Source organism: Piliocolobus tephrosceles, chromosome 19, assembly GCF_002776525.5.
Source record: "Piliocolobus tephrosceles isolate RC106 chromosome 19, ASM277652v3, whole genome shotgun sequence".
Taxonomy (NCBI): Eukaryota; Metazoa; Chordata; class Mammalia; order Primates; family Cercopithecidae; genus Piliocolobus; species Piliocolobus tephrosceles.
In genome coordinates, this window is record NC_045452.1 from 49966153 (window position 1) to 49978198 (window position 12046).

The 12046-nt window shown below is 43.1% G+C and overlaps 1 protein-coding gene across 4 annotated transcripts in view; it reads right to left on the minus strand.

Moving 5' to 3' along the window:
- BACH1 (BTB domain and CNC homolog 1) overlaps positions 1-11028 on the minus strand; it is a 49071-nt gene extending 38043 nt beyond the window's left edge. The window contains exon 1 of one of the 4 annotated variants that reach the window (XM_023190230.2): positions 10867-11028. The gene's annotated coding sequence lies outside the window, so the exon portion shown is untranslated. Of the gene's footprint in view, positions 1-9641; positions 9685-10053; positions 10184-10219; positions 10453-10866 lie in introns of those variants that run through there. The other 3 variants (XM_023190243.2, XM_023190236.2, XM_023190252.1) reach the window with 3 other exon arrangements.
- Positions 11029-12046: the final 1018 nt, after the last annotated feature.

The following is a 12046-nucleotide window of genomic DNA, read 5'->3' on the forward strand; positions in this document are numbered from 1 at the left end:
GTAGGTAGCTCCCACCCTGTCTGTCTCACGAAGCTCTCTGAAAAATATGAAGTGTTGAACACACAGAATTATTAAGGACGACAGGAAATCAAGTTTTAGGTTATTTTAAGGCTACCAGCAGCCCTGGATAATCAGATTAATGCTCTACTGGTATCATGAACTGTGTGATCTTCCGTAAATTACCTGGCTTAACACTTCCTATAATAAAAATTCAGTTAAGCTTAATAAGTATCTCAAGATAAAATGAAAATATTAAAATTGCACAAGTCTGCCCAAAATAAATGCTAATTTTACAGACCTAAAGAATTTCCAATTAAAAGAGCACATTCATCCAGGATGACCCGCTTCTGTTACAGATAAGGAAACTAAAGCCTTGAGAAGGGCAATAATTTAAAGATTGAAAAGCTCTCTGCTCCCAAGTCCAAATATTACATTTCAATTCATGTTACATGACTCAAGTGGTATGTGGGGGAGGAAAAGGTAAAACTGAGGAGGGATGGAAGAACAAGGAGTACAAGAAATACCCCAAGTATCCTGTGTGTGATGAGAACGAACACTATTAGACAAACAGATTAAACGGGCATTTGTGGAACAAGTTTCCCCTTATTAATCAGTATTTGGTGGCTTTTTTTTTTTTTTTTTTTTTTTGAGACAGAGTCTTACTCTGTCACCCAGGCCGGAGTGCAGTGGTGCAATCTTGGCGCACTGCAACCCCTGCTTCCCAGGTTCAAGTGATTCTCATGTCTCAGCCTCCCAAATAGCTGGGATTACAGGCGAGCACCACCACACCCAGATAATTTTTATATTTTTAGTAGAGACAGGATTTCACCATGTTGGCCAGGCTGGTCTCGAACTCCTGACCTCAGGTGATCTGCCTGCCTCGCCCTCCCAAACTGCTGGGATTACAGGCGTGAGCCACCACAGCAGGGTCTGGTGAATTAATTTCTAAATAACACTCACTGGATTATATAACCAATCTCATGCATCACTGAAAGGAACCTGACACTAAACTGCACTCAACTTAAATCATCAAGGTCTATAGTTATACATACTACATATGGAAAACTAGAAGAAAAGAACGCTAAAAAGTATTTCACTACAAGTTACTTTCAATATAGAGGATTAAGCATCCATGTACTATTTTCATAATGAAATAAAGATTCTTCAGATGCCATCTTGTTTTTAAACTGTAAAAATTATAACCATAATTCCTATTATTTAGGAGGCGAAAGCCCTAAAACTAGTTGATAGCCAAAATGACCCCCTATAGGTTTAAGAATTGACACACATAGTATGCATAGTAACTGAAAAGACAAAATAAACAAACAAAAAAAGTGCTCTTCAAATTCCTAATTATACACCAACTCACAATAAAATTGAGTCAAAAAGGGGGTTGGGGGGAGGTGCTTGAGTATAAAAAAAAGTTAACAATTTTAATTAAATAAAGCAGAAGTTACCGTACAGCAATCAGTATATCACATGAATCACAAACCTGAAACTGTTTTATTCAAGTAGAGATACTAAACTGAAATGCCTTACTTAAAAACAACCAAATCCACTGATCCCTAACAGCCACCATAGCGCCACAGTTTCTCAATATACATAGCTAAAACTAAAAACGTAAGTCTATTTTTCATTATTTAACTTGAGAGTCAAAATAATCATTTCTAAAATGAGGATTTCCAAGCTACAGATTTTGCACCAGTGATCGCAGTAACTACTTTTCATTATATGATAACCACAAGATTCAGCCAAATAAGGAACAATATGTGGCCTATAAATAAAGTTGAAATATATCTCAGTTTAAATAGCATTTAAGGAACTACTAAGTAGGTAAATACTACTGCATTTATCTGAGACAAAAATTACATTGGTAGTATAAGTCTTTCTAAATTCTATCCAAAAAAATAATACCAGTTCAGAAGCCTATTCTGGCGATTTATCACAGTCTATTTGTTACTCTCAAAAAGAAACCACCATTGAGCAATTACTTTGCATTTTGTAAATTTACAACACTCAAGTGTTTAGGATTTACATTATTTGTCTGCCTGTGTTTCACAGCACAGGAAGCACCCAAACCTGGGATTGAGAAGGAACAAGAATGAAATATAAAAGTGCTTTTACACAGTGACCATACTTGTAACAACATACACAGGTGTCCCCCTTATCTACAGGGGATACATTCCAAGAACCCCAGTGGATACCTGAAACTGCAGATGGTAACAAACCCTATATATACTATGCTTTTTCATCAAGTACAATAAGAGATTAAAACACAACTATAACCATATGCTGTAATAAAAGTTATGTGAATGTGATGTTTCTCAAAATATCTACTGCATTTAATATTTTTGGACTTCATTTGACCACGGGTAACAAACTGCTGAAAGTCAAACAGTGGGTGGGGAGCCTACTGTATATCAAAATTGCTAAGAGAGTAGATTTAAAGGTTCTCACCACACACACAAAGGTAAGTAAGGTAATGGACATGTTAATTAGCTTGATTTAATCTTTCTACAATGTACACATACAGCAAAACAGAAAAGCTAGGAGTACTACAAGAATACTGTATAAAGAATGACAAATAAGCTAACCACGGTACAGCTTTCCCTTCGAGGAGTGGAATGAGTGTGCAGAGAAGGGAAGATGTTCCTGTTTGTACTCCTGATTCAAGAATTTGGTTCTAAAGAATCCTGACGCATCTAGCCAATGAATTAACCCTTCTATCTGAGCCAGGTTGGCCTCAGCACTCGGTGCAAGCCATACAGACCACAGGTGGGTGTGCACTATGGACTGAAGGACAGAGTAGTCCTCTTGGTATACACATAATCAGAAACTACAAGATATAATTATATGTTCTCCTCTCCCTGAAAGGAATAAGACAATGGCAGGGAACTTTTGAAATGTTTAAAGTACTGAAAAAAATTTATTTCTTCTATATGTATTTATTGACAAAATTGGCATTTTCAATTTTAAAATAATTTTTAAATAAACTATTGATTTGATTTGATTGTAAAACTGCTACTTGATCATAGAAGGAAATGGCATATAAAAGGAAAAAAAGTCACCTAAAATTCCACATCCAAAGACAAGCATATTTTATTTTTCTCCTCACAAGTTTGCATCTATGTGTAGCGGTGGCTAGTAGACAAGGATGTCACCGTTAACTGCACAACACCATTCACCCCCTCACTTTCTAACCAAACCCTGATTGTGCTCACGTATCTCTCTCAACCAGAGGCCATCAACTTCCCAGTAGGTAGACCCCAGTCACAACCTAAGATGAATCACAATCCATTTATGCCCATCACAGCTGTGCTATACCCCTTGACCTTGACTCATTTAGGCACTGGCTTGTGTGCAATGATGACCTACGAAGAGAGGAGAGAGGGACAGGGTAGCATCTACTATGAGGCTTTAGGGAAAAAGTTTTTCTCACTGATAGAAACAACCTAGGGAAAAAAAAAGTGTCTCTTCTTCCAGGAAACTTAGTCATATTTTCTTGTGACACTTGAACTTGTGGCAGCCATCTTGCAACCATAAGAGGAACTTGCCAAGGACAAAACAAGGACGTTGCCTTTCCATTGACTGGATTTTTAGACACACACACACACACACACACACTTCCTGACCTAACTTCCCCCTACTAAAATCTATTTCTCTCTACTCTTATTCACAACTAAGCTTCTCAAATTGAGTTGATACAAGCTGTTTCCTCCACTAACCTATGCATTCATCATTAAACATCCCTAAGGCTTTCCTGATTTCCCAAAACTTAGGCTTCTAATATCTATGGTTCCATAGCATGTTTTACTATGTTGCTACTATAGCATGCTATGGGAATGGTTTGCCTGTCTATTAGACTGTAACTTCTGAAAAGTTCATTATTGCCAATATCTGGAAAAGTTCCCAGCTTATAAAAGCCTAAATATTTGTTTCATAAGTTAAATGTAAACCAAATGCCTAACATGTAGGAATGCCAAAAATACTGAAATGAATTTAGCAACCCTATTGTCCACATATACCGAAAGTTAAATATGTGTTTGGTGAGTTTGGGGAGAACAGCAGCAGGAACAGGGAGAAATGAGAACAAAGTGCCTTAGCCTTGAAACTTAAAAACACAGTTCCTCCTCACTCTTCAGAGATTAGAGAGCTGTTCCAAGCTAATTCAACAAAAAAGAAGAGGCTATTTCCACACTGGCATGTGAGAAGCAGTGGTAGCATAGCTCTCTAGAATCTCAGCTCCTCCGCTATTTGTGACCACTGTTGCCAACCTGCTCAGAGAAGAAAAGGCGGCCCAGCCCTTCTGGGGTGTGGAAAAGACAAACTAGTCCAAAGACAGGAGACCCTCAGAGACAAAATACACTTTAAAATAAACTTACAGCTTGAATAGCACTTGTGACAGTCCTTTACAACAAAAAGACAACGAAGTAGGGAAAGTTAATCGTAATTACATGCTCATCCCCAAGTAGCATTTCCTTTGACTTCTCTGGATGACAACTGAAATTGAAGGCATGCCAGCAAAGAACCCGAGGAGGCTGGGCAAAATGCTTTTTACTTCAACAGTCTCTTGCTAATGTGAGAGAGAGAAAAAAAAAGATTACAAGAGCCAAAAGCTTTTTTTCCCTTACTTCTTTTAACCTGAATGATGACTCTTACCTAGGTGAGTACCCAGAGCCAGGTCGAAAATATACCTTAGAAAAACAGTCGATAAAGAGACATCAGGTACACTGGAAATTGAAGAGGTCTGCGCCAAGATCAGATAACCACTGTACATTTTTTAAAATAATATTTAAATATAAAACACATATTAATGAAATCACCTAATAAATCATTCAATCTTTTATAGTCACATATTTTATAATAAACTGATGGATGAGCAACTGCACTAATCTAGCTGACTTCCAAAAGATGCTGGCACACTTTAGAAAAGGAATAAGGCATTAAGTATACAAAGATATCAGTAAAGAGGAAGTTGGGTGGATAGGTCTCCCTATTTCTTCAATAGGACCCTGAGGAGTTCACCTCCTTAGGACAAACACACCTCCCTAGGGTCCTGGAGGCAGACAAGTCAATAAAAAGAAGAGATAACTGGAAAAAAGGTGTGCAGGGGGAGGGAGGGACATTTTCCTTACTATACTATTTACTCTATAGCCTTGGAAGTAGGCTATTACTAATGTCCAGGCTACAAAGGAATTGAAAGCATTTTTTAGTGTAATTCCACTTTAACGAAGGATGGGGAAGTAGAGTGCAACTGTCCACTATGACCGATCTGATCTAAAAAAATAATAAATTTAAAAAGTGAAAATAACTTTACCTGATAGAAACTGGGAATAATTAGGGGCCAGGCACAGTGGCTCATGCCTGTAATCTCAGCACTTTGGGAGGCAGAGGTGGGTGGACTGCTTGAGGTCAGGAGTTCGAGACCAGCCTGGCCAACATGGTGAAAACCATCTCTACTAAAACACAAAAATTAGCTGGGCATGGTGGGGGGGGGGGTGCCCCGTAATCCCAACTACTACAGAGGCTGAGGCAGGAGAAATGCTTGAACCCAAGAGGCAGAGGTTGCGGTGAGCTCAGATCACACCACTGTACTCCAGCCTGCGCGACAGAGTGATACTCCATCTCAAAAAAAAAAAAAAAAATTGGGAATAGTTTGTTACAAAAATATTAGCTTGAATGATGACTTTCCTAAGGCATTGAGAAAAGTGTTTACAATTACTTTTCAGATAACATGATCTGCACAAAATTTCAGCTGCATTAATGCAACATTTTCTAAATTGTGCCGGTACTGAGAAAGGAACCAGCTGTCAGCCAACTTCACTACATGCCCACTGTGCTCCTACACTGGTCATTAACAACCAAGATTCTGGCTACCACTATTTCTTCTTCCTCATGTGTGCTTCAAGACAGCTTTTATTTTCCTATGAATATTTTCTAACCTGTCCCTAATCCTAAATAAAACAAAGAATCTGTCCTAGAGGAGTGATGATATTCAAAGTATTAGATGTATAAGACATTTAACATCTAGAAAACCAAATTATATTGTGCTCAATTCAATTCTAAGCCAATTATGGGTAAAAATAAGTCACAAGACAAGTTTTATGTCTATCTTAGGAGATGAACTAGAATTACTTAATTCCAGCTGCTTTCTCAATAATCACACCAATGATAAAAAACAGAAAGTAGAAAGCTAAATAATCAAAAGAATTTCAACTCAGTGTACACTTACAAGGTACAATACACGATGTTCTCTCCTTTAATCTGTTAAACATTCCCAAGTTTCAAAACCACAGAACTAGAATGAACACATATCATACCACCCAGTTCAGCAACCAACAGTTTATTAAAGAAACACAGCCAAGGTATATTCAGTGTGCCATAGGAGATAAAACAGAAAGACACAGATTCTCATCATCAGGAAACTTACACTCTGGTTGAAAGAATGGTCAATAACACAACCTTTTGGAATTACTAACAGGTACAAAAAGCTATATGATAAATACGTGCATTGTATTCATATCCATTTCATGGATAATTTTTCTGTATTAGTATGGGCATATCATCTAAAGAAAACATAATACTTAGAAGAAACTAACTGGCATACAAATTTACATTCCAAATGTTTCCAACAAACTGGATAGGGCCCAGGAATATGTACTGAGAAGCTAGTTCTGTTCTGGTATTAACAAGAAGGGAGGGGTGGACAGGTTACTAAAGCTGCCAGGCCACAATGTCAACTACAACATGGAAAAGGCTAGCCAAAGAATAGCAAGTGTTTTTATTTCATAAAAGCCAGTTTCAATTAACCGGTTAGTGACTACCTCAAGCACTCCGCTGAGACTAAGATTCCTTTAAGTAAAAAGCTATGTCCTGTGTTCCTTGCCCTCAGAAGTTGAATGTATGTTTGAGATGGTGCTACTGACTTAACGTAAGAGTGTTCCCCGAGTTGTTTTTCCAGCAGCAGCAACCTGCGCTGCACTCCCCAGTCTCACTTGTGATAAATGGCGGCGATTCACCTCTCAGCAGCTACGAAACATTGCTGTGTAACTAAGTACTTCCCTGATTCTGAACAAGAGATAGTAACACCTAACACTTATTGATGTTTCCTATAAAGCTGGCACTGTTCTAACCACTTACCCCATATTAATGAATTTAACCCTCACAGCAATCTCTCTGAAAGAGATTCTACTATCACATGCCTGTTTTACAGAGGAAACAATGAGGCACCAGTTACCAGGCGGAAGAGCTTGCCCAAGGCTTTAAAGTGGGTGACACAACCAGAACCTGACCTTAAGCAGTCTGGCTCCAGATCTACTTTTAACCATTCTGCTTACTGCTTCTTTGTCAACTGTACAGTGATCAAACTCAGACTTCAGTTATGTTAGTGCACTGTGGAAGTCAGGTGCCTGGGCTTCGGGCTAGTGGAACAAGTCAATGTTTTATCTGCAGTCCTGAAATGTTTACTCCCTCCAAGGGGTGTGGATTCTGGCAAACTGCACTCAAATTACCCATACCTTGGCCATCGGTACATTACCTCATTTGACATACATTTTAAAACAAAACAATCTTAAAAATCATCGTTCCACCACATAAAATAAACCCTGTTTAGAATGCTCACAGAATGCAGGTTTTAGGGTGAAGACAATTCTCTCATTAACAGAACATAAGTCAGAAAATTAGAAGAGAGGTGGTGATTCCTAAAACATAAGTCACGGAGAGATCAGCACAATGAAGAGAATCTCTGACACGTGGTAATTTTAAAGGGTTTTGCAACTGTTATTCTGAGCATCACCTCACACACCTCACAGTACAGGTGTGTAGAAGGCACATGGCACATGAGATTTAACTGAATGGTAAATACCACCCTCACCGCTGCCACCCGCCACCAGCACTAGCAGGAGGTTGATATTCAGAATAAATGCCACTTCCCAAGGGATTCACTGAATCTGTCGTCTTAGTAATCTTCATTAAGCGAGTGTAAGCTTGGCCAAAAAAAAAAAACACACACACAGACTTCGAGGAGTGACAGTACAAAGTAATTTTTACAGAATGTGTGATATACATATTACACTCCATATACATACTACACTCCAATGTGTGGATCATCTTCGAGTATTTCCACTGCACCTTTTTACACATCACTGCACTTCAGATAACATACATTAAACAAACCAACCAGTGAGCTTGTCTCCAAATTCAAAATACAGGTTACCAAATGAAATTCTGTATTTTTTGTATTTCCATCCCCAATATCAACAATGCAACAAGAAGTTTACACTCAAACTTCTAATCTGTAAAGTAAAATATACAGACAATAGAACTACCTATAAAACTTAAATGGAATATTAAGAACAGTCTGAAAGAACTCTTAGGAGGAAACCATAAAAGAACAAGCATTCCGGTTGCTGAAAGAATGTTACTGACAGTGGTTAACAGGCTATGTTCCCCCAACAACAAAGGGGTGGAGGGCATGCACGCGCATTATATAATATGAATGCGCTATTGTTAGTCTGTATTTTTAAGTTTAATGTCTTTCTTAAATTAAATAAAAAGTTTTAAAAGTTTTAATATAGTCTTTCCAAACGAACCTCCTTGTACCCCACCTTAGAGGCCCTAATACTTACAAAATTCATGATTTCTAATCTCCTGTAGTCCCAGACATAAAGGAACAAAATAAACCGTTTTTCCTAATATAAAATGTTTTAAATGAACTATCATTAATAGGAATCATCATTTTTTCCACCAAAGGGTCAAATTCCCAGCTCTACATGTCCCATTCCTAAACTTTGTTTGCAATGAGGGTTCACAAATATTTGGGTTGTGTGCTCCTTTTCAAAGCAAGAAGCAATGACACCAGGTGTAAAGGCAGTAGTGTCATACAATCAAGACAATGAGACAGGTATTTATGGTTGGCCATTCATTAAACAGCTCTTTCCAGGCTTGACCCAATGAGACCTGTTAATTCCACTCATATTGTGTTTACCCTCCTCTGACTCCTGAAACTTCTTGTGTATGCATGAAAAGCCAAGGGTCTTGAGAAACAGCAAGTCCCCTCTGCGTACTCATAACCAAATTTTTATGAAGCACAAATTAAGCTCAATGCTTGAAATTTATAGACCACATAACAAAAACCACAAAAAGGAATCTAAGTCCAGTAAGAGTAGCAAATATTTTTGTTACAATTTTTTTATTGGGTTACCCCTAGCTGCAAATTTCTTCCCCCGTTTTAGCTCTCTCCAGCGCAAATTTATTCTCACACAGCAGGTCACGAGACTCTGGGTTTAAACACCGCCTCAGTGCTATTGGCCACTGCCTAAGAGTGCTCTTCCACTTCACCCACTGATAACCTGGATCAAAACAACCCCAGCTGGGTCCCCTTCGGCCTTCTGAAGCAACCCCTCTAGAGTGCTCCTTGGCCTTTTACAGTGGAGGCATGTGATGAGAGTATCTGCACCAGCTGTTTCTAATTACCTCTCAGGCTGGGGCGAATGACTCAGCAACCCAACTTTTTAAAGAGTCATCCTACCTTGTTAATCAACCAACATACTGAACAATAGTAAACCACTTGACAGAACCATAGGTTAAACAGCAATACAAGATTCACTACACCAAAGCCACCCTACTCCAGGCTGACTCACCAGGAGCCTTTCTTCCCTAACCTTCCTTAAGATGTCCAAAGGCAGAAGTGGCAAGTGCCTTCAAGCCAAGCCCAGCCCAGCCCTTGCACCACTACCCAAAGACCAGGAAGAAGCAAGCCTCTTCCCATTTCTCTGCTTGGCTATGTGAAGCGCTCAAGTGCTCTGCCACTAACACATCTGGGATTTCCACCCTTTATCCTTCTGAACTGCATTCAGTACAAACCCTCTGATGTAAAGTGTGTTCAAATACATGACCAAATTCCCATAGCATCCTCCATGGGTAACAGTCCATACCCCTATACAATTTTCCAAAAAGCAAAGCATCCTACAAAACATTCTTTGTTTCTCCAAGCGTGACACTGTAGCTCGTTTTCCCCATACACGTTCTTTCACAATTACTACTACACTTTACCTGGAATCAAAACAAGTTGAACGCAGAAGCCTCACTCCATAAAAGCATTCCGCACAATTCTACTCAATGACATGAAACTGCCGTGTAAGAATGAGGAAGCAACGGCACTCGTGTTACATTACACGAGCACAAAGCTGGTGTCTCCAGAATCAACGCCCACTCTCACCATATTGTGCGAGGCTTAATTACAACGCGTGGGCAAAACTCCAACAAAGGGAGTCCTGGGATCTCCGGTCCCCAAAACCAGTCTTCGCTAAATGCATCTCAGCACGGTGGCCTTCTCTCCCCAGCCACAAACTCGGCTTTTCTTACGCGATTCCACGCGCGACAGGCACCAGGCTGAGTAGACGCGAGGCTGGGCATAGCGGTGGGAGGCGGCGGAGGACAATACGGGGCCCCAGCCGCGAGGGCGGTGCTGATGTGTCACAGCCCGGGCGGGCCGCGGGCGAGGGGCCGGGCTGGCGCCCGAGGGCGGGGAGCGGGGGTGGGGCAGAGACCCCGCGGCCCCCAGTCCCCGCCCGCCCCGGGTAAAGTACGGCGCGCGCAGGTAAACAACAGCTCCTGCTGTGCAGGGGGTTCGGGCGCCGACGGGACGCCCCTTCCGGTGTCGGGGCCACTTCCAGAATCCCGGCTACCAGCGCCCCCCGCGAGCCCCGCTACGCGCCCCCCGCGCCCCGCCCAGCCCAGAAAGAGCCGCCCCCGGCCCGCCCGCGCCTCCCCCGGACCTGTCTGCGGGCCTCCCCTCACAGGCCCGCGGCTCTGACCGCGCCAACCCTCCCGGAGAAGGGCCGGCGGGACTGCCGAGCCACTCACCGGAGCTGAGGCGCGGCGCGGCCCGACTGACTGCAGCGAGAGCGGCTGGCGGGCGGCGAGGGCAGCGGTCAGGTGACTCACTCCTTCCGCGCGGCCAGCCGCCCCCTCCCTTCTGCGCCGCTCTGCTGCCGCCACCTCGCGGCGCCAAAACCCCGCCCGCCCACTGGAGGCCCCGCCCCCAGCGCCGAAGCCCCGCCCCGCCCCGCCGCCCTCGAGGCCTCTGTCAGCGAACTAGCTAGCTCAACAGCGCGGGCCGGGGTCGCCGCGGCCGGAAGCCCGCGCGGGGAGGTTGCAGGGTCGGGTCGTAAGGGGCGGGGCGGGCCTCGGGGAGGCGGCGGTGGGGTCCCCGGACCTCCGCGCGTGGCACAGCCCGCAGCCTGAACTGACTCCCACTCCAGGACCACCTGTCCTCTCCCTTCTGAGGGCAGAATAGAAAGACCGAGCGCCTCCTCGCCCCGGGAGCTGCAGGACGCCCTAATTCAGCCGAGTCGTCGCGTGCCCGGGTGCCCCCGGACAGCAGGAGAGAGGACGGGCGCTGACCCCACAGGGGTCGTTTTACCCCTTGAAGAGCTCCTCGCTGCCTGCCCTGGGGGTGGCGGGCGCCCAGGTTCGCAGGGTACTTGAGCTTCCTGGTTGGGATGTATCAAGTGCGTCCAGGGTTTTGTGGAGCGAGTCTAGCAGTTGCTCTACTTCTTACTGACGTGAAACAAGGGCCCCCACGACAGGTGTTCCCTTTTCGCTGTCGCTGCCAGGAAGCTTCCAGCCAGGTTCAGCGCCCAGTGGTGTCAGCCGGCCCATCTCGAGCCTTGGTTCCGCTGTCATCTTCTAGTGCTTATTCTGGTATTTATCCAACTGTCAATTTTGAAATTATGTTCCCAAGCCATTTAACACCTCTGGAGTTCAAAGCAGTGGCTGTCAGCGGAGAGGGATGCACGCGCAGCGGAGGGGACTGTGCACGCCAACTCCACGAGGGTTCCTGCGGAGATGGCACGGACCTTGAGGTCTGTAGCCAAAGGACGATTTGTGTGACGGGATTTTATTGTTAGCTTTGGAGCCAGTAACACGACAGCCGTGGAGTTCCAGGGGCAAAAAGGATACCAAGATAATTCAGGTATCATGACTGCATTTGCACCCACAGGCTGTGGGGCTTGGGGACATTTGAGTTACATCCAAAATACAT